The sequence below is a fragment of the Canis aureus genome, chromosome 4 (genome assembly GCF_053574225.1).
Source record: "Canis aureus isolate CA01 chromosome 4, VMU_Caureus_v.1.0, whole genome shotgun sequence".
In the NCBI taxonomy this organism is placed as follows: domain Eukaryota; kingdom Metazoa; phylum Chordata; class Mammalia; order Carnivora; family Canidae; genus Canis; species Canis aureus.
In genome coordinates, this window is record NC_135614.1 from 82,351,465 (window position 1) to 82,377,894 (window position 26,430).

At 34.3% G+C, this 26,430-nt stretch overlaps 1 long non-coding RNA gene across 16 annotated transcripts in view; it reads left to right on the top strand.

The window, feature by feature from the left end:
• Positions 1–26,430, top strand: part of LOC144313062 (uncharacterized) — a 186,222-nt gene that overhangs the window by 86,790 nt on the left and 73,002 nt on the right. For 3 of the 16 annotated variants that reach the window (XR_013378770.1, XR_013378771.1, XR_013378772.1), the window contains 2 exons: positions 21,562–21,682; positions 22,706–23,055. The exons of 1 other annotated variant lie outside the window; for it this stretch is intronic. This is a non-coding gene — a long non-coding RNA (uncharacterized LOC144313062). 12 more of the 16 variants (XR_013378773.1, XR_013378764.1, XR_013378769.1 and 9 more) reach the window with 10 other exon arrangements.

The following is a 26,430-nucleotide window of genomic DNA, read 5'->3' on the forward strand; positions in this document are numbered from 1 at the left end:
CTTTTCACCCTATGCTAAACAACTTAGCAGGGTAAAAGGATTTCCAGAAGTCTAGCCCGAATTCTCAAGGCATGAACACTAGAATCTATGCAAGAGTTATATTCAAATGAATTCAAATACAAATTCCAACAGGGCTTTTGATGGAGTTTGGGAGGCTGGATTTATATATTAAAAGGAAATGCAAGAATCAAATGATAGCCATGATAATCATGAAGAAATGTTATAATTTACTAAAATATGTTTTATTCAATAAGTGATATATATACTATCTCTCACTTCTTCTCACACATACAGTCCAAGGGGTGTACAGATATCCTATGTCAATAACAGCACTATTTTTTTAAAGCCTGAGTATGAGGGGATCCCTGGGTGGCGCAGCGGTTTGGCACCTGCCTTTGGCCCAGGGCACGATCCTGGAGACCCGGGATCGAATCCCACGTCGGGCTCCCGGTGCATGGAGCCTGCTTCTCCCTCTGCCTATGTCTCTGCCTCTCTCTCTCTCTCTGTGACTATCATAAATAAATAAAAATTAAAAAAATAAAAATAAAGCCTGAGTATGAAATATTCAACAAATGTTTATCATTTAATAGATAAATATATTGTGATGTATTCATACAATGGAATATTATAGAATTGGGCAAATGGATAAATGAAAGCTGTAAACTCAACTTTGTGGATGTATTACAAATATAATTAATTTAATTTTAAGAAGGCAGATTGCATTTATAAATATTGTGTAATAGAACTACCAATCCATTGTTTATAAAGTCATCGTTAAATATTTTTAAATGTAGAAATATGAAATTCATGGTAATTATGTAATACAATTAGTTTAGCAACTTAGCAAATATTTAGCAAATAGAATCTTAATAGTACATAGGAACTTCAGGAATACAAACCTTGTTGTTTTCCATTAAAAAAATGTGGGATAATTCCAGGAATGTCCCAGTCAAACATGAGCTCAGTTAACTGACCGCAAACACAAGCTTAACACTGGCTCAAGTTTAGTAAAAAATAATTGTATGATCTGTCTAGGGGTACTTGAACTTCTTGTCATATTAGCTTTATAGTGTTTTATTGGTGATGGAATATTTTGTATATTATGTTTTATTTTCAAATATCAAATTTAAAAAACAGATCATATAGTCTACTTTTATCCAGCTATCTCCAGTGTGAACATTACGTTTTAAAACATTCTGAATATAATCAAATATAATAATATAGTGCATCAAATAATTTCAATTATTTAAATATTGTTTTTACTTTTTTTACTTTTTCCATTTTTATTGAAAAAAATTGGCAAATATCACTGTATAAGATATATAGCATGTAAATTGATTTACAGATATTGTGAAATGATTACTACAATAAGTTCAGCTAACATTTGGCTTCTTTTGTAGATACAATAAAAAGAAAAGAAAAAACAATTAGGAAGAAAAAATGAAATCTTAGGATTTACTCTCTTAACTACTTTCATATATACCACACAGCAGTGTTAGCTATAGTCATCATGTTGTATATTTTATATTTTAAAGAGTAAATCTTCCTTTTGTTCTCAGGTTATCTTCAATGACTATAAATTATAATTCTTTTTTCTTACTTTCAAGAACTCTTAATCTTTAAAAGTGATGCAGAAAACACACACATGCGTGTGCGCACACACATACACATTTTTTATTAACTTAAAACATACCCTTTTTTTAGTCCTTTTGTTTGTACTGCATTCAATGATTTATGCAATGCCATTTATTATTAAATTTTATCTAAATGCATTCTCTGTAGTTATTAAAATATTTCAACCTTTTAAAATTTCCATCCGTGTACTGCATTGTAATATCATAATTCATTTAACATTTTCTATTTCTCGTCTCCTTGCATCAGTATTGACTCTATTTTATATCTTTACATCCATAATAATAATACAACTCATAGAGAAACAAATAATAATTCATTTTGTAACATCTATTTAGAAAATTGCTACATCTTTGAATCCAAAATAAAATCATATATTTGATGTAACAGTACATAAGCTTTGCTGAGAAAGTTAACATTTATTCCATGAAGTGTTTTTCATTTTTATTCTTTCCTTGCAAAAAAAAAGAAATCCTTTTTAATAATATTTTAAACAAAACACTTCTGTTGCCAGTTTGCCAAAGATTATGAAAGAGGAAAATTCTACTAAAAAAAACCAAAAACTTTATCCTTAAATTATAAATTAGAAACAGAACAGTATGGTGGGGGAAAAAGGCATTTTAATATTTTTATTATTGCTTATATTTTTATAGATTTGAATGCCATAGTCATGATTTTTTTCTAAGCCCTCTCACTATTATCTGAGCAATTTTTTTATATATATAATCTAGAAGTTCTGTAAGGAAAGTAGAGTACAAATACAAAAGAGGAGATGTAGAGCTAGATGTTGATAGTCTTCAGATTTGATAGTCGTAACAGAATGGCTATGTTCATATTGAAGCAGTCTATAATGACTGACGTAGATGTTTTCACAATGGTGAGAGAAAAATGGAAACAATAGGATATGATGTAGTTTCCAGGAAGTCCTGTGTGAAATTTTTCCTTCAGAATGTTATAGCAATTAGAAAATTGTGAAAATTAAAATGTGTATCCCATTCTATAACTTATCCAAAACTTTCTTTTTCCAGCCCCAAATTACATGTTCAAATTGAAACTTGGAAGTACCTCTTACAGTAAAGGAAAGAAAAAAAAAAAAAGAACTCATCTCTTCCATATATATTAAGATCTTGTGAACACAATAGATTACACAGGAAAAGTTGCAGAAGTTGAGAACTGAAGTCTTGAAGTAAATTTGTTCCCCTAGACATCAAGGGTAAATTATTCTAGATCCACTTGATAAAAACAAATTAAATCTTGTATAATTGTTGATTAAAGATATTTTTGGTTACTCTAACATTGTCATCATATGGTTGAAATTGTCAGGAACACATCAGGAATTGTACACAGGCAAGCTCTGAGCATTAGAGGTCTAGAATACCACCTGACCACCCTTTGAAGTCTACTAAAAAAGGTTACATATAGCCACAGTTCTAGAGGAAGTCTTGGATTATAAGTTTCCATAAAAGGGCCATATAATGAAGGGTGGGCAGAATCTTAATTGCCTAAATTGGAGTACCTAGAATGTAATGTGTTTTAAGAGGGTGTCTGTGGAACCAACTCTGTGCAAAACAGGAAAGAAATTAACACATAATACATATTCTCCTAATTGAATTATGAGAATGATTATTGTATTAAACATTACATGAAGTGTTTATTGTGCTGCAAACCCTTGGACAAATAGAAACAATTGAATATACAGTATCATTATATCATCAAGATTATCCTGTTAATGAAGACATTCTAGACTTCAAAGAAGAGAAGGGAAATGGAAAGACGTTCCTGGCTTAGAGGTAAAATATAATTGTGACATAGTGGCGGATTGCCAAAGCATATTAATTGTTTATTGGACAATAAGCTCTTGGAGGTCCATGGCTGTACCTTATCCCTATTTAAGCCTCAAACGTTCTCATAATGCCCATCACATAATAAACACCATCCAACAAACAAATCAACTGATTTACTAATTAAAAGTTAACATGTTCTGTTGGCCATCTGCATGGCTTCTTTATCTACAATAACCAAACTATGGAAATGGCCCAAGTGTCCATCAACTGCTGCATGAATAAAAAAGTTGTGGTATATATACATGATGGAGTACTACTTGGCCATTAAAAAGAATGAAGTCTTGCAACTTGCACTGACATGACTGTAGCTAGAAGGTATTTGCTTTGCTTAAGGCTAAGTAAAATAAGTCAGTCAGAGAAAGACAAACACCATATTATTTCACTCATATGTGGAATTTAAGAAATAAAACAAATGAGCAAAGGGGAAAAAAGAGAAGGAAGCAAACCAAGATACAGACTTTAGAGAACAAACTCATGGTCACCAGAGGGGAGGTGGATGGGAGGATAGATGAAACAGGTGATTGGGATTAAAGATTGCACTTGTTGTGATGGTGTTGTACGGAAATATTGAATCACTATATTGTATGCCTGAAACTAATATTACACTGTATGTTAATTCAAATTTAAACAAAAACTTTAAAAAATCAATGTGGTAAGATGTTGCTTTTTTCTAAAACAACGTGAGAAGTTATTTGATAATTTTAACAACTATAGGAGTCAGTAACAATATCATTTGAAGCAATTATTAGGAAATATACTTCAAGAATGAGGGCCAGACAGGAAGCAGAGACAATTTTTAAGGAGGACTAGACTTTCGATATTTTTAACTCTGTCAAAAATACTTCTCTTGGGGTGCCTGGGTGGTTCAGTTGGTTAAGTGTCTGCCTTTGGCTCAGGTCATGATCCCACCACCGAACTAGGATTGGGCCCCACGTTGGGGTCCCTGCTTGGTGGGGAGCCTGCTTCTCCCTCTTCCTCTCTGCCCCTCACTTATGCTTTTTCTCTCTCTCTCAAATAAATGAATGAATGAATTAATGAATAAATAAATAAATAAGATCATTAAGAAAATATTTATCTTCAGCAACAAAATGGCCTCACAAATTTTTCACACTTAAATAAACAAACATAAATTTCCTCCTGGTAATATTGTCTCACTCTTTGTCTTACTCACATTGGACTACAAGTTAATTCAGCCTTTTGGAGCTGGAAGAGACTATTTTCTATTGCATTGGGTGACTATACTTGAAAAAAATCAGTTGATTGCCTACTATATACTAGTCATAAATGCTATCAAATTCCTTATTTCATTCTTTCTTTCTTTATGGAGATGTGTAAGAAGATCCATGTAACTTGTTAAGTTCAGTTAACCTTTTTAGCTTTGATATGTACTTCAATTTTTACAACTATTACTAATACTTATATAACTTTTTTTATTTTTAGTGTTTCCCAGTGACATGGACAATTAAAAAACTATATATTCTATATATTTTTTAACATTCTTTGGATCCATTTCAAATTTTCTCCTACCTTTACTCACACTTCTCCATGTCCTGCATAGGAAGTGGTAGCAAGTATGACAGTGGAAATGAGACTTAAAAGACACTGATGATATTGCTGGAAATACATAGTTTTGAGTTTCAGTAAGGTGAAAGATGTCTCTTGATAAAAATATATTCAGCCATTCCCGTATTAAACAATCTACCATTCAGTCAATCAGAAGATGACATTATGTCACAGAAATATAGTCCAGAAAAGTGTGATAAATAACCTGATATCTATTTTAAACGTGTGTCTTTTTAAATGTCAATTTTCTTACCATTTTGTCTTAGAAAAACACATAGAAAAACAAAACAGATGTGGCTTTTCTTGGAAAAATTTATGTTAAAGCGATTAATAATCATTTTAATCCACCATAAATAATATATTTGATAGCTCATATTGAAATAAAATATTTTGTTTAGAAATATTTTGACCCATGATAGCAGTGGTTTAATGTAGTCTAGTTATAATGTAAAATTCTGACTCTTTAAAAACATTGAGATGACTTAGTGGATTAAATAATAAACCCAGTTCTTTCTATAAATGCGTATGCACATCTATCTGTCATCTATCATATACACATATCTATAATATTGCATGCATGCATTCAAATATGTAGTATATATATCTGCATATATTTATGTTAATATGTATTAGCTTATACAGTAATTTAAAACCACTAAGTCTGAAGATGACTAATACTTAATATATCTTTCAAAAATCAGTTAAAATAGTGTAAGATATTTATGAAAATATCAGAAGATGGCTGGTATTTGTAGTATTCTTTAAAAATCATTATAATAGTAGTGTCAGATATTTATGAGTAAGAATAAACCCAATACCAATCTATGCACCAATGTGATGCACACAGAATGCAACCTCAGAAAAATTATTTATTTTATGATGTTGTAACACTGCATAACTTCCTGGAACTGACATAATTTCCTGGAACCAATAGATAATAATACTATTCTTTTGTAACTTTGCAGATTAGACCAGGTAGCAGATGTCTCATAATGCAATACAAGCAGCAAATGAATTCAACATGAGTGTAATTATAATTGTAGTATCATGTACCCATTTTAGTTAGTAGTACACATTGTTATATTTTTCATAGTTTAAAAAATGGCCTGCATCAGCACTGATACAGCTGACTTACAATGTAATTTACAGTAGTAATGAAAATGTATTCATTATCCCAGATCAATTTCTCCAACAGTCCCTGTACCATTTTTAGATCAGGCTCTTAACCTTAGTTAGATGACTGTAGATGAGGAGAGTGGTCCCCTTTCATCAAGATTAGAGATTCCCCTTTTTAATGTGCTCCTTAGGAAGCATCAACAAGCTTAATCAGTCTCTGCTGAGTTACATCTAAACCAAGTACCAAAATAAAGATTAAGGAATTCTTAGAATTAATAAAAACGAATTAACAAAAAATATATATGTTGCTTCTAACTTATCACAATTTTTTTCTTTCCTTACAGTCAAATTTTTAAACAAGCTGTACTGACCAAAACCACATAAAACTAGCTTTCCCTCCTTCCTAGCCCATGGTCTCTCTCGGGTCTATGATGTAGAGCTTATACAGTTTGTCATCTTAAGCAATGCCCCTACTTAGGAGCCTATCTGTTCTCTGATGTGTCATTACGAGAGTGTAGGAGCTACTCAGATAACTAATGGAGCTAGTCTTTTATAGCACTAAGCAAAAGTGGGAAAGCAAGGATTCTTTATTAAAATTAAAGGAATGGGGACCTATGTGGCTCAGTCAGTTGGGCAGCTGACTTGTGATTTTGGCTCTGGTCATGATCTCAAGGTCCTAGGATGGAGCTCCACATCCGGCTCTGCATTCAGTGGGGAATCTGCTTGAGGATTCTTCTCTCTCTCTCTCCCTCTTCATCTGACTCCCCCCCCCCTTACACTCTTTCTCTCAAATAGATAAATAAATCTTAAAAAATAAAATTAAAGGAAAAAAAGCTAAAACTACTTGTATATTAATTTCAAATATACTGTTATATTCATATGAGTAACAAAACATATAATGTTAAAAACATTATATCAATAGTGGCATATTTTAAATGAACCATGAAGGAAAAACTCAGTGATAATGAGGAAATGCTTATTTTTGGTAATAATCATCAAAGTCCAAATTTAATAGGTAGTTTTCTTATAACCGTAAGCTCAAAAATAAGTAAAATAGATAAGTAAGTTAAGAGAATTCATAAAAGCAATCTTTTTTGAGTGTGTTTATTTTCTATTACATTAAGTTCCTCTAATATTTAATATATTTAGCTCCAAATACTTCCCTCTTTTCAAATATTTGTATTTTCATTTGGCTTTTCAGAATAATTTAAAAACCAAGTTAACTGATCACTGTGAAGCAATTATCATCTATCTTCTGACAGATCTCATGGTAATATTTCAATCTAGATGCCTTTTTTGAGTACAGGCAGAAGTAATTTCTTCACATCCCTTCAGAGGCACTCAAAATTTCTAAAGTCCTAAGATTTAATTTGTTATATCACTAATCCAAACATAGAATTTGTACTTCCCAGTCTCAATATTGGCAACACTGCTGATCCAAGTCAGAAAAACAAACCTTCTTCCCTCTATCTTTTTTTTTACCACTATTAAATCAATCACAGTATCTGATCACTCAATGACTTCACTCTTCCCTGTCTTGTTCCTGACGGTAGTAGAAAAGCTCTCAGTTTTTTCCTCATTAAACATGATACTAGCTGTGGTTTTTCAAATATGTCCTTTGCTTTGTTGATGTACCTTCCCTCTAAATCTACTTCGTTGAGTGCTTTTATCATGAATACTTTGTGAAATGTTATTTCTGCATCTATTGTGAGGATACAATGGTTATTAGCCTTTATTTTATTAATGTGGTGTGTGCCATTGATTGATTTGCCAATATTGAACTACCCTGGCAATTCAGGAATAAATTGTACTTGATCATGGTGAAGAATTTTTAAAATATATTGTTGGATTTGGTATACCAGTAGTTTGTTGAGAATTTTTGCATCTCTGTTCTTTAGGGATATTGGTCTGTAATTCTTCTTCTTCTTCTCCTTCTCCTTCTTTTCTTTCTTTCTTTCTTTCTTTCTTTCTTTCTTTCTTTCTTTCTTTCTTCTTTCTTTCTTTCTTTCTTTCTTTCTTTCTTTCTTTCTTTCTTTCTTTCTTCTTTTTTTTTTTTTTTTCTGGTGTCTTTATCTGATTTTGGTGTTAGGGTAATCCTGACCTAATAGAATGAGTTTAGAATTTTTTCTTCTTTTTCTATTTTTTGGAGTAATTTGAGAATAGGTATTAGCTCTTCATTAAATATTTGTGAGAAGTTTCCTGTGAAGCCATCTGGTCCTGAACTTTTGTTTGTTGGGAGTTTTTTGATTATTCATTCAATTTCTTTGCTGGTTATTGGTCTGTTCAGGTTTTCTATTTCTTCTTGTTTTAGTTTTGGTAATTTATATACTTCTAGGAGTTTCTCCATTTTTTTCTAGGTTGTCCAATTAGTTGGCATATAGTTTCCCATAATGTTCTTTTAAATTGATTGTATTTCTGTGGTACTGGTTTGATTTTTCTTCTCTCTTTTGTGATTTTATTTATTTGAGCCTTTTTTTCTTTTTGACTAGTTTGGCTAAAGATTCATCACTTTTACTAATTTTTTTTCAGAGAATCAGCTCCCAGTTTCATTGATCTGTTCTATTGTGGGAATTTTTTTTGTTTTAGTTTCTATATTATTTTCATCGCTCTAATCTTTATTATTTCTTTCCTTCTGCTGGTTTGGATTTTTTGTCATTTTTTTCTAGCTACTTTAGATGTAGGTTGATTGAGACTTTTCTTGCCTCTAGAGGCAGGCATGTATTGCTGTAAAACTCTCTCTTAGAACTGCTTTTGCTGCCTTTCTAAGGTTTTGGACTGTTATGTTTTCATTTTCATTTGTTTTAATCTTTTTTTTTAATTTCTTCTTTTATTTCCTAGTTGTTTCATTCATTGTTTTTGTAGCATGTTATTTAACTTCTACATATTTGTGGTCTCTCTAGATTTTTGCTTATGGGTGACTTCTAGTTTCAAGAAGTGTTGTCAGAAAAGATGAATAGCATGACTTCAATCTTCTCATATTTTTGAAGCTTGTTTTGTGGCCTAATATATGATCCATTCTATTTTGAATAATGTTCCTTGTGCACTTGAATGAAAAATGTGTATTCTGTTGTTTTAGGATGGGATGTTCTGAATATATCTGTTAAGCTCATCTATTCCAGTGTCATTCAAAACAGTTGTTTCCTTGTTAATTTTCTGTTTAGAATATATGTCCATTGATATAACTGGGGTGTTAAAGTTTCCTACTATTAACATATTGCTATTGATTAGTTCCTTTATGTTTGTTATTTATCATTTTATATATATGGATATTCCATGTTGGAGCATAAATATTTACAGTAGTTAGATCTTCTTGTTGCTATTATGTAGTGCACTTTCTTTGTCTCTTGCTATGGTCTTTGTTTTTTTTTTTTTTTAAGATTTTATTTATTTATTCATGAGAGACACAGAGAGAGATGCAGAGACACAGGCAGAGGGAAATGCAGGCCTCATGCAGGGAGCCCGATGTAGGACTTGATCTTGGGACTCCACGCCCTGGGCGGAAGCCAGGCGCTCAACTGCTGAGCACCCATGCGTCCCTAGTCTTTGTTTTAAAATATAGTTTGTTGAATATAAGTACTGCCACTCTGGCTTTCTTTTAACATCCATTTGTATGATAGTTGATGGATGTTTAAGTTTGAATCTATTTTCTACCCTCATACCCACATTTTAGGTATATATTTTTATATTTTATATGCTTTTGTTTTGTGAGTTCTTTGATTTTTACAGAAATATTCATTTTAATGCCTTTGTATTTTCCACCTTTATATTGTCGTTGTTGGTCTCTCCTTTCCCTCAAAAAGTCCCTGCAATATTTCTTGCAGGGCTGGTTTAGTGGTTACAAACTCCTTTAGTTTTTGTTTGTCTGCGAAATGCTTTATTTCTCCCTCTATTCTGAATGATGGCATTGCTGGATAGAGTATTTGTGGCTGCAGATTCTTCCCATTCAGCACTTTGAAAATAACATGTCACTCCCTTCTGGCTTGCCAGATTTCTGTTGAAAAATCTCCTGCTAGCCTATGGATTTTCCTTTGTAAGTTAATGACTACTTTAGTCTTGCTGCTTTTAAGATTTTTACTTTATCACTATATTTTGCAAATTTAATTACAATATACCTGGGTGTGGGTCTGCTTTTGTTGATTTTGATGGGAGTTCTCTGTGCCTCCTAGATCCGGATGTCTGTTTCCTTCCCCAAATTAGTGAAGTTTTCGGCTATTATTTCTTCAAATACATTCTATGCCCTCTTTTCTCTCTCTTCTTCTTCTGGGACTCCTATAATATGAATATTATGATTTTTGTTATTATGTTTGAATTCCATAAGTCTATTCTCTTTTTGCATAATTCTTTCTCTCTTTTGTTCAGCTTCATTGCTTTCCTTTACTCTTTCTTCAGGTTATTAATTCCTCTGCTTCTTCCAGTCTGTAGCACCTGCAGTGTATGTTCATGTGTTCTGCTGTGTTCTAGCTTTCTATCCTTCAGGCCAGTTGTCTGCAGAGGTTCTCCTTACCTACTTTGGGCGATGTTTGGTCCCTGGTCTAAATGTGAGTTTTAATGAGGGGTGCTTTGGTCTGCTTTTGAAATGAGACTTGTCACCATCTCCACTGGAAAGGATGTTCTGCAAAACTCTGGTCAAAGAGATGTAGTGTGGGTAGGGTTTGTGCTGGTCTTCTGGAGGAGAGGCCCTTACTGAGGTAAATAAGAAGGAGGATGGAATTTCCACCAGTGTACAGTGGGTGGGATTTAGTTTAAGCTACTTAGACAGTCAGTGTCTATGCTGCCCTGCTTCCCATAGGTGGCTCTATAAGTAAGGTAGAGAAATGATGCTGGACAGCTCCTTTGCTTTGGGGTTGGTCTTTCTGTGAATGCTGTCTCAGGGGCACACTCTGAGAAGAGCAGGTCATCTCCCCACTGTGTGCCCCAGGCATTCTTCAGATCCCTGTTTCCGATCTGTAGGCCCTCAGGTTGTTTGCCTGCCTTCTCTCCAAGAGCAACACAAGTACCCTCCCAGCCAAGACCACTGACCTTTAAAACTCCAGGCTTTATGTGCCTCTGGTTACAAGAACTCATGAAATTAAGCCCCTTTCATTTTCCAAGATAAAGGCTATGGAGAAACATTCTCCTTGCACATTCCCCTGTGTGCTCGTCTCTCTTGTCCTCTTCTGCAACCATGGATCCCTCTCCTCCACAGCAGCCAGCATTCATTTCTTCCCTAAACCATGTCTCCATACTTTCTACCTTCTTCAGTGTGGCCTCTTGTCTCCCTTTAGTTGTGGAATTTGTTCTGTCAGTCTTCTGGTCAATTTCTGGGGTATTTAGGATGACTTGATACTTATCTAGTTGTGTTTGTAGGATGAGGCAACTCTAGGGTCCTCCTATGCCACCGCCACCTTCCTGCTGGTCTTCTCACCCTCGGAAACTTTAATATAGCTTATAACAACATATCAGATAATATTTCTTTATTTTCCTCTTTATATTATGCCTCATTTCCTTATTCTCTATGTTCTCGCTATATTATACTCATTTAGTCATTCAGAAATGCTATGCTCTATCCCACCTCTCTATATCTTCTTCATCACCCCCCCAAAAGAGTATACATACATACTGAAAATATAAATAATACATACTGAAAATTTTCCCTTTGTTATGTAGACTAGACTTCTCTGGCTCAGTTTCAGTTTTTCTTGGACTTTTATTTTTCTTGATCATTTCTACTAAAATGAATGAGTCTTCTTACCATGTCAGGCCCTTCCTGATATTTGTAGTGATAAGGTATAAGAATCTTGTTTGAATAAAAGAAAGAAAAAGGCTTTTCAGCCTGCTTTGTAAATCACCTTAAGCCTTTCCCAAAATGAATGAAAATATCCTATATCCTGGCATAGTTCACCAGTGGACTTTTGCATTATTTTTAGAACAAATATTTAAAACAACTCGATTTTTTGTTTGTTTTGTAATGTAGTTTGTCCTATTGACATGTATACCCTGTGGGAAACTCCAGAAAAAGTCATAGCTCATTGAGATCAGCGTCTGCTGTCTGTTCATACTGTCTTCCTTCCATTTCTCCTTCTCTCTCTCTCTTCCTTTTTTGCATTCCCAATTCATGGCATACTTTGTTTAATGTTACTTTAAAAAAAACCTACTTCATAATTGGTTTGGTAATTATAGTTTAAGATTTTTTTTTAATTTTTGTGATTCTAGTGGTTACTTTCATTTCAGTTGCTTCTACACAGCAGTTTTTTGTTTATGTTCGCACCTTTTTAAATCATTCTGTCACCTATGGGGAGACTGTATTCTAAAACTTTTAGTTCTCAGTTCAGCATCTGGCTTACTTCCTCCAGCTTAAAAATCTCACTTCCATCCCTTGAACAGGAAAATAAGGGGAAATGCTATCCTGGTCCAATAGATATTAGATAATGGAAATTAAAAAATAAATGTGACATTCTGCAATTATGTTAGTGCTACAATTAAAATGACATTTAAGGGTATGCATACCTCCCAGAACTTAGGATACCTCCTCAGAGAACCTTATGCCTGTATTTCAGGCACCTTGACACTGAACTGTGATGCTATGGTACTTAACTAGACCAGTGACCTGCCTATAAATATATTCTAAAATATGTGCAATGACCAACTCCCTGTAACTTAGTTCATTTCTGTTAGGGAAGGGAGGGAAGCTGGTTGAAGATGAATGATGCCAAAAACAGCAGAGAGATTTTTTTTTCTAAAGAGGGATAATTAAAGAAACAGAAGGCAAAATGATGTTCTAAAAATCATTTATAGATAAGGACACCCCCCTCAAAAAAAAAGTATGCTGATATTAAACATAGGAGTAATCAGAGGGCCCCTAAGTTTGGCTAGGTTTTGCACCCCTCTGGTATGAATGCCAGCCTATTCAAGTGCATAATAACTGTAGTAAGAGTAAAAGGCCAGACACAAAGCCAATATTAGGTGTCAGAATTTAATTACTTGAATTTCTCCTCGTATTAGTTCTTGCCTGTACCTAGCCGTCCTTATCCCGCTGGCTTAGCTAACAAGCTTGCTTAAGACCAGAACTTCTTCAAATCATTCTCCTTCAAAACTGAGTATAATTTAGCTGAAAGAAATGAAACTCCATCAGTAAGTATCACATAGACACTGTCTCTTTACCAGTATTACTAAAGCAAATATGAACTGCACTTCTGCTATGACTATTTAATCCTTCTGCCAATATGCTGAGTGTCTTAGTTGCTGTATCAATTGCTTTGCAAACAATGAATAGATTCCTTGTTATATAAATTCTCCTGGTATGTCATTTTTCCAAATTAGCTACAGATTTTAACAAACTGAGTACAAATACAGTAGGTAAGATGTTTTCCTCATTTTATGAATATTATAGTCATAAGTAAGCATAATGAGTTTTGGAAACATAAAATGAATGCAATTCAAAAAAAGTATTTATGAATGTAGTAAAAGCAAAAAATGTCGATCAAAGAGAGATGCACTATCATTTGAATTTTTTCAAGAAATGTCATATTTTTATTGATTTATATAGATTAAAATTATTTTCAATATAACTTATCTCTATTTAAAAAAAATTCAACCTCCTTGCATAGCTTTCATTCATGTGTAAGCAAGGTTAAATTTAGCAGCATTTCAGATTAATCACAAGAAATTATATTGTGCATCTGCCCCCATGCTTATAAACTTCTAAAATGACATATTCAAAATCTGCTTTCTTGTTAGAAAGAAAACATCTTTAAAATCATATTTTCAGGTTGTTTTAAATTTAAGAGCCTGTAATAGAAAAGTCTTCTGTTCACAAATGATTACAAGACACTTTTTTATGTCATATTCTGGACTTATTCCACTTTTTCACTTTAAGGGTTTCATATGCCACATCTTTATTCTCATGGTGGTAATTTTTTGTGTCTCTCCTTTGGCTGGTCTCAAAATTACTTTTGCAATTTTCATCATTGTAACAGAAATTTATTGAACACTTGCTATGTACAGCCTAATGTTTACTTTTATATGGAGTATGAAAGTTTGAAGGAAATATGGCTTCTTCACTTCTCTCAGGAAGCCAACAAATAGTTGCAGGTGAAATGATAACATTTTCAACATCTTTTCCTATTAAATGACTCAGAGGCTTAGCAGTTCTCTATTCTTGATAAAACAGGATATTTCAATGGTGGCACTATTGACAGGCTGTCCCTTGGAGTGGGGTCTTTCCTGTGCTCTGTGAAATGTTTAGCAGCATCCCTGCTATGCCAATAGCACCCATCCTCCCACACAGTTGTGACAACAACAAAAAATATCTCCCAATATTGTCAAATGAAGCTTGTGACTGTTTCCCAGAGTCATATGCTTCTCCCCATTTTTAGTTGCATGCTTGTCACGAGAGAACTAATTTCTGTTTCTAAGCCTATTCAAGGCCCTTTTACTGCTGTTTCTAATTATATGAATTAATTAAATATTAAATTAACACATAAGAACATTAAGAAAAATAGTTTCTATTAAGAAAATTAGGTGCTTTGGAAGCAATAAAAGTGAGTCAGCATAATTAATGACAAGATGGTGTGCGATAAGCATAAGATATGATTGAAGGCAAAGATACAAAACTCTTCTTAAAGGATGAGACCAAGGTATTTCAAAAATGTTTTTTTAAATAATAAATTTATTTTTTATTGGTGTTCAATTTGCCAACATACAGAATAACACCCAGTGCTCATCCCGTCAAGTGCCCCCCACAGTGCCCGTCACCCAGCCACCCCCACCCCCTGCCCTCCTCCCCTTCCACCACCCGCAGTTCGTTTCCCAGAGTTAGGAGTCTCTCATGTTCTGTCTCCCTTTCTGATATTTCCCACTCATTTTTTCTCCTTATATTCCCTTTCACTATTTTTTATATTCCCCAAGTGAATGAGACCATATAATGTTTGTCCTTCTCCAATTGACTTATTTCACTCAGCATAATACCCTCCAGTTCCATTGACGTTGAAGCAAATGGTGGGAATTTGTCGTTTCTAATGGCTGAGGAATATTCCATTGTATACATAGACCACATCTTCTTTATCCTTTCATCTTTCTTTTTTTTTAGAGTTTTTTTTTTAATTTTTATTTATTTATGATAGTCACACAGAGAGAGAGAGAGAGAGAGAGAGAGAGGCAGAGACACAGGCAGAGGGAGAAGCAGGCTCCATGCACCGGGAACCCGACGTGGGATTCGATCCGGGTCTCCAGGATCGTGCCCTGGGCCAAAGGCAGGCGCTAAACTGCTGCGCCACCCAGGGATCCTCCTTTCATCTTTCTATGGACACCGAGGCTCCTTCCACAGTTTGGCTATTGTGGCCATTGCTGCTATAAACATCGGGGGGCAGGTGTCCCGGCGTTTCATTGCATCTGTATCTTTGGGGTAAATCCCCAACAGTGCAATTGCTGGGTCGTAGGGCAAGTCTATTTTTAACTCTTTGAGGAACCTCCACACAGTTTTCCAGAGTGGCTGCACCAGTTCCCATTCCCACCAACAGTGTAAGAGGGTTCCCTTTTCTCCGCATCCTCTCTGAAATTCGTGGTTTCCTGCCTTGTTAATTTTCCCCATTCTCACTGGTGTGAGGTGGGATCTCATTGTGGTTTTGATTTGTATTTCTCTGATGGCAAGTGATGCAGAGCATTTTCTCATGTGCTTGTTTGCCATGTCTGTGTCTTCCTCTGTGAGATTTCTGTTCATGTCTTTTGCCCATTTCATGATTGGATTGTTTGTTTCTTTGGTGTTGAGTTTAAGAAGTTCTTTATAGATCTTGGAAACTGAAACTGGCCCTTTATCTGATAGGTCATTTGCAAATAGCTTCTCCCATTCTGTAGGTTGTCTTTTAGTTTTGTTGACTGTATCCTTTGCTATGCAAAAGCTTCTGATCTTGATGAACAGACACATAGATCAATGGAACAGAATAGAAAATCCAGAAGTGGACCCTCAACTTTATGGTCAACTAATATTCGATAAAGGAGGAAAGACTATCCACTAGAAGAAAGTCTCTTCAATAAATGGTGCTGGGAAAATTGGACATCCACATGCAGAAGAATGAAACTAGACCACTCTCTTTCACCATACACAAAGATAAACTCAAAATGGATGAAAGATCTAAATGTGAGACAAGATTCCATCAAAATCCTAGAGGAGAACACAGGCAACACCCTTTTTGAACTTGGCCACAGTAACTTCTTGCAAGGTATTTAAAAAATGTAACAAATTTCTCCCATTGCATTGGGGAAAGTGAAATTGGTTACTAAAAATTCTTCTAAGCATACAAGAGAGACAATATAAACCTATTTTGAGTGTGGACTCCAATACTAGAAACAAAGTCTTTGGTCAACATTAAGAGAATGGAATGTCTGTGTACATGCATAAGGTGAATCAAATAACCATCTTTTTATTAGGAGCTATACACTGAAGCTAACTTTTTATTTTAACCACCTAACTATACCTCTTGATGAAAAGTATAATTCAAAGAAAACTCTGGGGATCGTTCAAATGAAAGAATATACTGAAGTGGGTAAACAAGGGGGGGAAATTAGATTTTACTGTGAAAATTTAGGAAAAGATCGGGGCCTTTAAATATTTATTTAATTATTTATTATTTATTTTTGTTTCTCAAAAGAAACAAAGCCAAATTGTTTTTTGTTGTGGTTGTTTGTAGTTTTCTGTTATATTTTCTTTATTTACAAATTTAATCTACCTTTTGAAAATCTAAATTAAAGTGGATATAAATTATCAAACTTTCTGCCTATGCAACTCCATTTATGCATGTGTACCCCTATAGAACATTAATTAAATACATCTACATGCATAAATATACAAATGTCCTCAGTCTTACTTCCCCCCTTCTATTTCAGTAATCTTTATATATGTATCAGTGTTTGTTGTATGTTTCTTTGCGTGCATGTGTATTTATAATATATACATTTATATTATAAAATACATTATATATAGCACATATATTACAAAAAAGAACAGAATTATTTATAAATTGCCCCACTACTAAATATATTAGCAACTTATAATAATAATAATAATTTCTTACATGTAACTATAAATAAATACATGATATTTATATATATATAAATGAAAAATTATACATTCTCTCTCTAATATTTTTTTTTAATTTCCTCCTTTTGAGAAGTTTTTAACTTACATTCCTCATTTTTACATATAATTCTGAAATGTTTAAACTTGTGCATAGACGGATTACTTTTGTTGAAGACATTCCTGGAGTTGGAATTATGACAAGAGTTTAGGCTACCTGTCTGACTCTTTATAGCCCCAGTCTTATCAAAGGCATGATCTTGTTCTCCTTGAGTGCTTGGGTTTCAGTTAGAATATAAGATAGGAGCAGAAATAAGTCAATCGGAGAAGGACAAACATTATATGTTCCCATTCATTTGGGGAATATAAATAATAGTGAAAGAGAATAGAAGGGAAGGGAGAAGAAATGGGTAGGAAATGTCAGAAAGGGAGACGGAACATGAAGACTCCTAACTCTGGGAAACGAACTAGGGGTGGTGGAAGGGGAGGAGGGCGGGGGGTGGGGGTGACTGGGTGACGGGCACTGAAGGGGGCACTTGACGGGATGAGCACTGGGTGTTATTCTGTATGTTGGCAAATTGAACACCAATAAAAAATAAATTTATTATTAAAAAAATAAATAAGATAGGAGCAAAAACACAGTACTAGCCTGGGAGGTAAAGGAGCCATGGAATGGAAACACAGTCTTCAAGGAGTCTCTATACTTCCATGTTCTTCTTTTCCATTAATACGTCATGTTCCACTTAAAAAAAAAAAAAAAAGGTGAAAGAATATAAAAATACTAAAAACAGCCCCATCCCCCCAACCCAAAGCAAGTCTAGCCAGTCAGCTGCAAAGGTCACATTCAGTTTCTGCTTGCAGGTTTAGTTCCCTCTGAGGTCTCCTATTTCACCAATCTGACAAACAAATAAAAAGCCACACTCGGATTAAATAGTTCCCAGTGCTGCAATCCCATTCAGTGGCCTTGCTATCTGGGAAGCACGTTGCCTTTGACTGATGTCTTGGACTCCTTCCAGGAATCTTCTGATGTTTCTGCCTCCAGGGAACAACCACCACTTGTAATGAAGCAGGGTTGCTTCACCCTGCCCTGCTCATGTGTACCTTTTAATTAGCCCAGGGTCACACACTCTGTTAGATAACACAGTGCATTTCTCACATTATGAGATGTAAAATCCCAAATTGTCAAATAAGGGAACTAATGATCTTTGAACTAAACAGGCTGGCATTTTTGTCTGGAGAGGGATATACCAGAACCAGCTGGGGTTATTTTAAAGCTTTCATCTGTCTTCTCAGCAGCTTCAACTTAATAATATTAATGCTAGGTGGTTCTTATTTTAGTTCCATTCCTATCAAACTAAGAGCAAAGGTTAATTCCTTTTCTGGCCTTTGTGCTTTGGCAAGTGAACACACTGAATATTAAATGAATAAAAACGAGTAATCATTTGCCTCTCTTTATATATTTAGAGAAAGTTACCATGAGAACAAATATTATAAAATATTTTCTTTCAATAGAACCATTAATAATACTAGGTAAAATGAAAGTATACAAGAATGCAATGTTTTTCCTTCATGCTAATTAGTTGTCACTTTTTTGTATGAGTATATAGCTGGCTTTAGCAGCAACCTATATTATAGTGTATAATAAATGTTCTGTGTGGGAATTGTATTTATGATGGGCCAGGAAAGGACACAGTCTTGGTGACTGGATTCCTTAGTCATACAATTCCATGTTAAAAAGAGAGAGAGAGCAAGAGAAAGAGAGAGAGCATTAGAGAACTCCTTGGCCATGGCTAGCTACTAAAAAAGGCAAGAGACAAGTAGTAGTGAGTCAAAGACTTGGGGAGAAGGGAGGAGGGTAAGGGAAGGAGCTAGAATACTAAAGAAATTTCTAGGTAGTCACTTCTTATTTTTAAACTGATGACCTTGGGATCCCTGGGTGGCTCAGCGGTTTGGCGCCTGCCTTTGGCCCAGGGCGCGATCCTGGAGACCCAGGATCGAATCCCACATCGGACTCCCGGTGCATGGAGCCTGCTTCTCCCTCTGCCTGTGTCTCTGCCTCTCTCTCTCTCTCTCACTGTGTGCCTATCATAAATAAATAAAAAATAAAAAAAATAAATAAATAAACTGATGACCTAGTCCAGTAATTTATGAATTTGAGAACACTCTTACTAGTAATACATTTCTATAACTAACTTTATGAAACCTTGTGTTAAGAATCCAGTGTGGTCAGTTTTTATGATTAGTTGCTGATCTTTGATCAGCAAATACAAACATAGACCTATAATATCTTAGTAGTGTATCATTCAAGATGGTCACCTCTACAATAACAAAATAATGGATGTGTGTGTATGTTTTACACACAAAAATTATTATTAATTACAAAGCTGAATACATGATAGCATGTTCAATTCTCTTAAATGATGACCAAGATCACAGTTAGTTCCCTTTAGCTTGTTTAAACTTTAGACAGGCTTCTTTGTGGCTGGAGGTCTCTAACTTCCCTTTTCATAGAGCATTCACATTAGAAACTTCCCAATATAAATTATTTATCTGTCCCTTTAAGATCTTGTATCAGTTTGTTCTCTGTGGATAACAGAGGAGATGGCGGGATGGGTTAAATGAGCATTAAGAGGGCACTTGTGATGAGCGCTGGGTGTTGTATGTAAGTGATGAATCACTAAATCCTACTCCCAAACCTAATATTACAGTATATGTTAACTAACAGGAATTTAAATAACAATGTGGAGGGGGAAAAAAAAAGATGTAAATCTTCTACAACCCAGGAATATCTTTCTCCTGTACCTAGGGGTCATCCCTTTGAAATCCAATCATCACAAAAGATAATAAATCTTCCAGTTTTGGGGGGGAGCTAGGAACCTTGTTTTGATAAGTTACAATCAGCATTCAGGGATGGCCTAAATCACACTAAGCATACCCTCTTTCAAGTCCTCCATTACTTTTCCATTAGTTCACAAGTTATTAAAAATAACTTTGACTTCTATTGCAATAGTCTTAACTAAAGTCTTCTATGTTGTTTTTAACAAATGTCATGCAATTTTTATTTTACATTAAATACCAGATTCTGGGCAGCCCAGGTGGGTCAGTGGTTTAGCACCACCTTCAGCCCAGATCCTGATCCTGGAGTCCCAGGATTGAGTTCCACGTCGGGCTTCCTGCATGGAGCCTGCTCCTCCCTCTGCCTGTGTCTCTGTCTCTGTCTCTGTCTCTGTCTCTCTCTCTCTCTCTCTCTGTGTCTTTTATGAATAAATAAATAAAATCTTAAAAATAAATAAATAAATAAATACCGGATTCTGACACTGGGTCTGTGGAACCCCATGTCATAATTAAGGACTTAATTCTTACTATTTTTAACAATGGGTGCCTCTTGTATTTGATGATTCATTTAAAAACACTTAAAGTTGTGAACTTGACAAGGCCCCAAAATAGAAAATCTGTACTCTTGCTTACCATGAGGAATATTTCTGCTGTGTAAAATACAAATTTATCTCTCCTAGCTATTATATGCCATTCAGTCATAAGGAAGGTGACTCAGTTCTTTCTCTTTCAGAAATTAGAATAAGCAGATTATAGATTAGATAATCTCCATAGTTTCCCTTTACTTTAACATATTTAAAGTAAAAATTAAAAAAAAAAAGAAAATCCGATCTCACAGTTTCATTATTAATTTGTTACTTTCTATAAGCCCAATACAGTTGAAAATATTCAGGACATGAACATTTATGAGAGCTCAAGAAGATAGATATCTAATATGTCCATCATTAATCTTTAATTAATACATTTAAATTAATTTTAAATACATGTACTTAAATCTTCACATAATTATTCATAGTGTAAGTGACCAGAAATGATAGTGTATTTTATTTATCAAATATGTCTCCAAAAATTCTGAAAAAAATTCTAAAATTCAAATACACGTCCATTCACACAAATGTGTGATGTTATTAATTTTAATTGTATTAATTTTATTTTATTTACAAGCTCTGATGACAAAAATTATGGCTTAGATAATTCTCTGTGTAATATAAGTAACGCTCCTTTTAATGAAGTTTACATAGCCTGGCTACCTAGTATCTTATCTTGTTAGAATCACTGAGAAATTCTTTATGGCAAATACATTTAATTCTCTGAAACTAGTTACAAAAGAGGATAATACACAGAAGGAATCAAACATCCTTTGCTAAAAAAAAATTTAAAAATCCCCTTACAAATAATCAATTATAAACTACTCAATATTTAAATATATCTAATAAATTCCACTAGATACCTTTATTTGGAAAGTAGGATTTAAATCTATTAGGTTGTGAGTGAAATAATGACATCTTTACTCATTCACAGGTATCTTAGAAGAGAAGTCTGGAATGGCAGAAACATCACAAACACATGCTAGAACTCTCCCATCCCACCTCCACTGAGGGTTTATGTTCAGTTTGAGATTGCTTCAAAAGCAGACCCTGGGGTAAGGCTCTGCACGTAATTCAATTATTTTGTTGGTGAAGGAAATCTGACCTTAGGAGTGAGGAAAAGAGACATCAAGAAAAGGCAGTTTATCGAGGTTATGTTCTGTTATCAAAATATAATTTTGTGTGGACTGTAGCTTAATCGTGTTGAGGAAAATCAGAAAGCCACAATAAAATACACAACTCAGTGATTCCCTGAGGAGTGAAGTGGCCGAGGGTCTGTGTAAGCCTATAATTGGTTGGATGCTGCTGGGTGAGGGGTGCTCTAAATTGCTTTCCAAGGGATGACTGGCGATAGAAACCATCAGGCAAAGAATGGAATCCAGGTTGATTCCAGCCCTTCCTGCCCAAGCCCAGATGCGGCCTACGACTTCCTCCCATCACTGTCATTCCTGAAACCACTGTCAGTAATCAAATTTTAAGTTCTTAATTTAAGATACATTGATTCAGCTTCCTAGACTCCCAAGAGTTTTCACTGGAGCACTACAGGCAAGGTTATATTAGTAATCTGGAAAAAAAATCCCTCGTATTGCTTACACAGTTATTATTACACATATTACTGATAACTCCATATATTACAATCATATTTTTATCAGTCTTGGGAATTCCATTTAAAAATTCTAAAATACTAAAAAAAAATTCTAAATATTTTAAGCATTTATTCTACACAAAAGCATCCTGATTTTTTTTATTGTGGGGTTTTGTCCCCCTTGCATCAGGGTTTGATGATGTAAAGGTATATATAAGCTATGAACTTAAATAATGACTCTTTACCTTCTACCAATCATGTATAACTATATTAAATAAGAAGAAATTCACTTGAGATAAGGAGTTTGGGGAAAAGAATACAAAATAGTGAATTAAGGAAGCCAAGGAAGGAAAGATTTGTAAGAAGTGAAGTCTGCACTATCAAATGGCATAGAAAGGTCATGTAGGAAAAAGACTAATAAGTGTCTGTTGTATTAACCCTTTCCCCCTCCACCAGAGTCTCTAAGGCAATATTCTGTGTTCTCTTTACACAGATTTCCAAGGATCTGGTGTCCTGTTCCTGAGTTCTAGCATAGTGGTTATAATAATGTTATCTGTTGGCAGATCTCACCCTTGAAATTCAGCCTTGAAGTTCTTCAAGGTACTTGATACCTACAGTGTTTCCTACACTGAATTATTTGTTGAATAACAAAATATAGCCAATTTCCCATTCTCAAAAAAGGGTACAAACTAATTAGAAAAATGGAAATTAATCAATCAAATTGACAGCGCACCACACACAAATATATGGTTGCACACTGTGAGGAGTGTTACAAAAAACATTAACTTTTGCTGTAGTAAACATAACAGAATCAATATTATTCAGCAGTTGTTCAGAGCATGCTTCTCTTTCTTTTCTGAGAGTAACTTTTAACCCAAGAGATGAAGAATGAAGAAACATCAGGGAGAGGAGGAGAGAAATTTATAAATGAAATAGCATCAAAATGAAGATAGACAATAGGCAATTTGGTAAACCGTGTTTACATATCACATGTCCATCAATTTGACATATAACCCTAAATCAATAAAATAAATAAAAATAAAACAGTCCAGACAAATAGTAAAAGAGACTAAACTAACTTTATATGACAAACTAACTTTATTTCTATCTGAAACAATCCCATTTAAAATATAAGATGCTTACCAATTCTGACACTGTTGGTGGGAGCAAAAACTGGTGCAGCCACTCTGGAAAACATGGAGTTTCCTCAAAAAGTTAAAAATAGAGCCGCCCTATGACTTAAAAATTGTGCTACTAGGTATTTATCCAAAAGAAACAAATATAGTGATTTGAAGGGGCACATACATCCCATTGTTTATAGTAATAATGTCCACAATAGCCAAAATACGGAAAGGGCCCAGATGTCTATCAACAGATGAATGGATAAAGAAGATGTGAGATATATGTATATCTATATCTATATAAAATATTTCTTAGCCATCAAAAAGGGTGAAATCTTGCCATTTGTAACAACATGGATGGAACTAGAGGGTATTATGCTAAGCAAAATAAGTCAGAGAAAAACAAATACTATATGATTTCACTCATGTGCAATTTAAACAACAAAACAGATGAACGTCAAGTGGGACAAGAGAGAAAGGTAAACCATAAAACAGACTTGTAACTCCAGGAAACAAACAGGGTTGTGGGAGGAGAGATGAGTTGGGAGATGGGGTAACTGGGTGATGAGCATTAAGGGGGGTACTCAAGGTAATGAACACTGGGTGTTAAATACAACTAATGAGTGACTGAATTCTACCCCTAAACTAATAATACAGTGTATATTAACTAAATTGAATTTAAATTAAAAAAATATGTTTACCAATTCCTTCTTTGTTTTATTTGTATATAGGTAGGTGCTTTTTTTCTTTTTCTTCTTCTTGTTGCTTATAAATACATAGATTCAATAATTATTGTCATCATTGATAGATAAATATTTAGAGGTTAAAGTGCCTGAAGAATTTGAATGAAAAAAATATAGCTTTTTGGTGTCTGACAAATGCAAAAGTCACAAAAAATATGCATTCTCTTTGACCTTATAAATCTATGCCTAGGGATTTAACAATAACAAGTAATTGAGTATATGAATAAATATTTCATTACAAGACAAGGGTACAATATAGTTTACTTATTATAGTTTATAAGTAGAAGAATATAGTACAAATATCTAATATTAAATGGCTACTTAAATTGAGATTCACATGAATAAAAATTTCAGGAGCTAAAATTTATGCTGCAGGCATGTTTTGATTATATACATTATGCTCATGGAGTAATTTTGGATTTCAAAAGTTTTTAAAATATGCAAGATTTGGCTTTATATATACACCTATAGTCTTTGTTGTAGACAACATCAATGTTTCTCATAGACATAGACGAAGATACACCCCAAAACATCGAGCTACATCTGACTACTGGACCATGTATAATTTATAGGTTTCCATTTTGGTTTGGTTGAATTTTCTATGTATTCTATAATAGTCATCTAGATAATTGCTACTGATGAAATAAATTGAAGTCTTACATAAGTTACCGTATGTATAGAATATGATTGAAGGGCAAATTCAAGTATGAATAATATTTTTTTCTTATATTTCTTTGTAAAGAACTTTTAAAGGTGCAATCCTATCTAACTTATTTACTTTTTTTAGGTTTATTTATTTATTTTAGGGGGGAGGGGCAGAGGGAAAGAGAGAAAGAGAGAATCTTAAGCTGACTCCTTGCTGAGTGGGGTGCCTGACAAAGGGCTTGATCCTACAACACTGGAATCATGGACTAAGCTGAAATCAAGAGTCAGACACTTAACCGACTGAGCCACCCAGGTTACCCTACCTAACTTATTCTTTTTTTTTTAAGGTTTTTATTTATTTATTCATGAGAGACACAAGGAGAGAGAGAGAGGCAGAGACACAGGCAGAGGGAGAAGCAGGCTCCATGCAGGGAGCCCAACATGGGACTCGATCCTGGGTCTCTAGGATCAGGCCCTGGGCTGAAGGTGGCACTAAACCACTGAGCCACCTAGGCTGCCCTACCTAACTTACTCTTATGATAACTTAGTAGAGGTTACTTTCCCACCAATCTGTCATTTTGTTTAACTTTATAGTAACTGCCTACTGTATAAATAGATACCCTGCATGATAAAGCAATAGGAAAACATGTCTGTGATACAGCAGTGTTAAGCCCAAAGATTACAGGGGGAGTTTTCTATGCTGTTCAGTCAAGCATCATGATATGGATAAATAGGCCAGATAGTAATTATGAAAATCAAAGATGATAAATAAATATAAATTGGACTTAGTTAATGTAATTATATAGAATGTGAGGCAACATAATGGTACAAATAAGAAAAATTTATTTATGGCACATTGAACAAAGCTGCAAAGAAACAAATAAAAATATGTACAATAGGCTCACAAAGAAAAAAAGCGAAAGATCCTAGGTGTTCAAGATGAATATACTTCTCACTCTCAATATCTTTCCACACCAACCCATCTAGCACATTTCTGTTAATTTTATTAATTACCCCTTTATATCATGTAAGTCCTCTGTTCAAAGTCATTCAGTCATTTTCTATTACCAGTAGGTTGAAATCTGACTGTGCTTTCTAGAATTTATGATGCTTAGTCATCTGGCTGTAGCCTGTATTTCTAAGTTTAGTTACCCGTACCAGTTAACTCACCAGAAATTGTTAATAGGATGTGACATAAAACCACCATCTCTACTTCCACTGCTAAACCTCACACTTTAAGAAGAGGGTTTATTTGGATTGTCCAAACTCTCAAACTTTGAATTTGACCATAGTCTTTGGTGCACAGATTTTTTAAAGTTATTAATTGTTTAAAAACAATTCTAAGTGCTACATCTCCCTTTTCTCCTCTGCAAAGACAAATGTAAAGCTTCCTTAAAGGCGAGCAGGAGGTCTTTGCCCTTGTATCTACTCAGGATGGGCCTATGTCTCTACCAGTTTTTCCTGAAATATGGAAATAAATGTTCATGCACTCCTTTGTAGCTCAACCGCACTGTCTGCTCAGGTTGCAGAGATAACAAAGAGAGTCAGGTGGGCAAAATGGAGGAACAGTGACTCTTTGGGTTTTTTTTTTTTTGTTTCTTTAGTTGTAACACATCATTAATTAGCCTAAAATGTCTCCTTCTGATTGAATTTGTCACATTTCTACACCAGCATTTTATTTATTTATTTTTAAAGATGTTATTTATTTA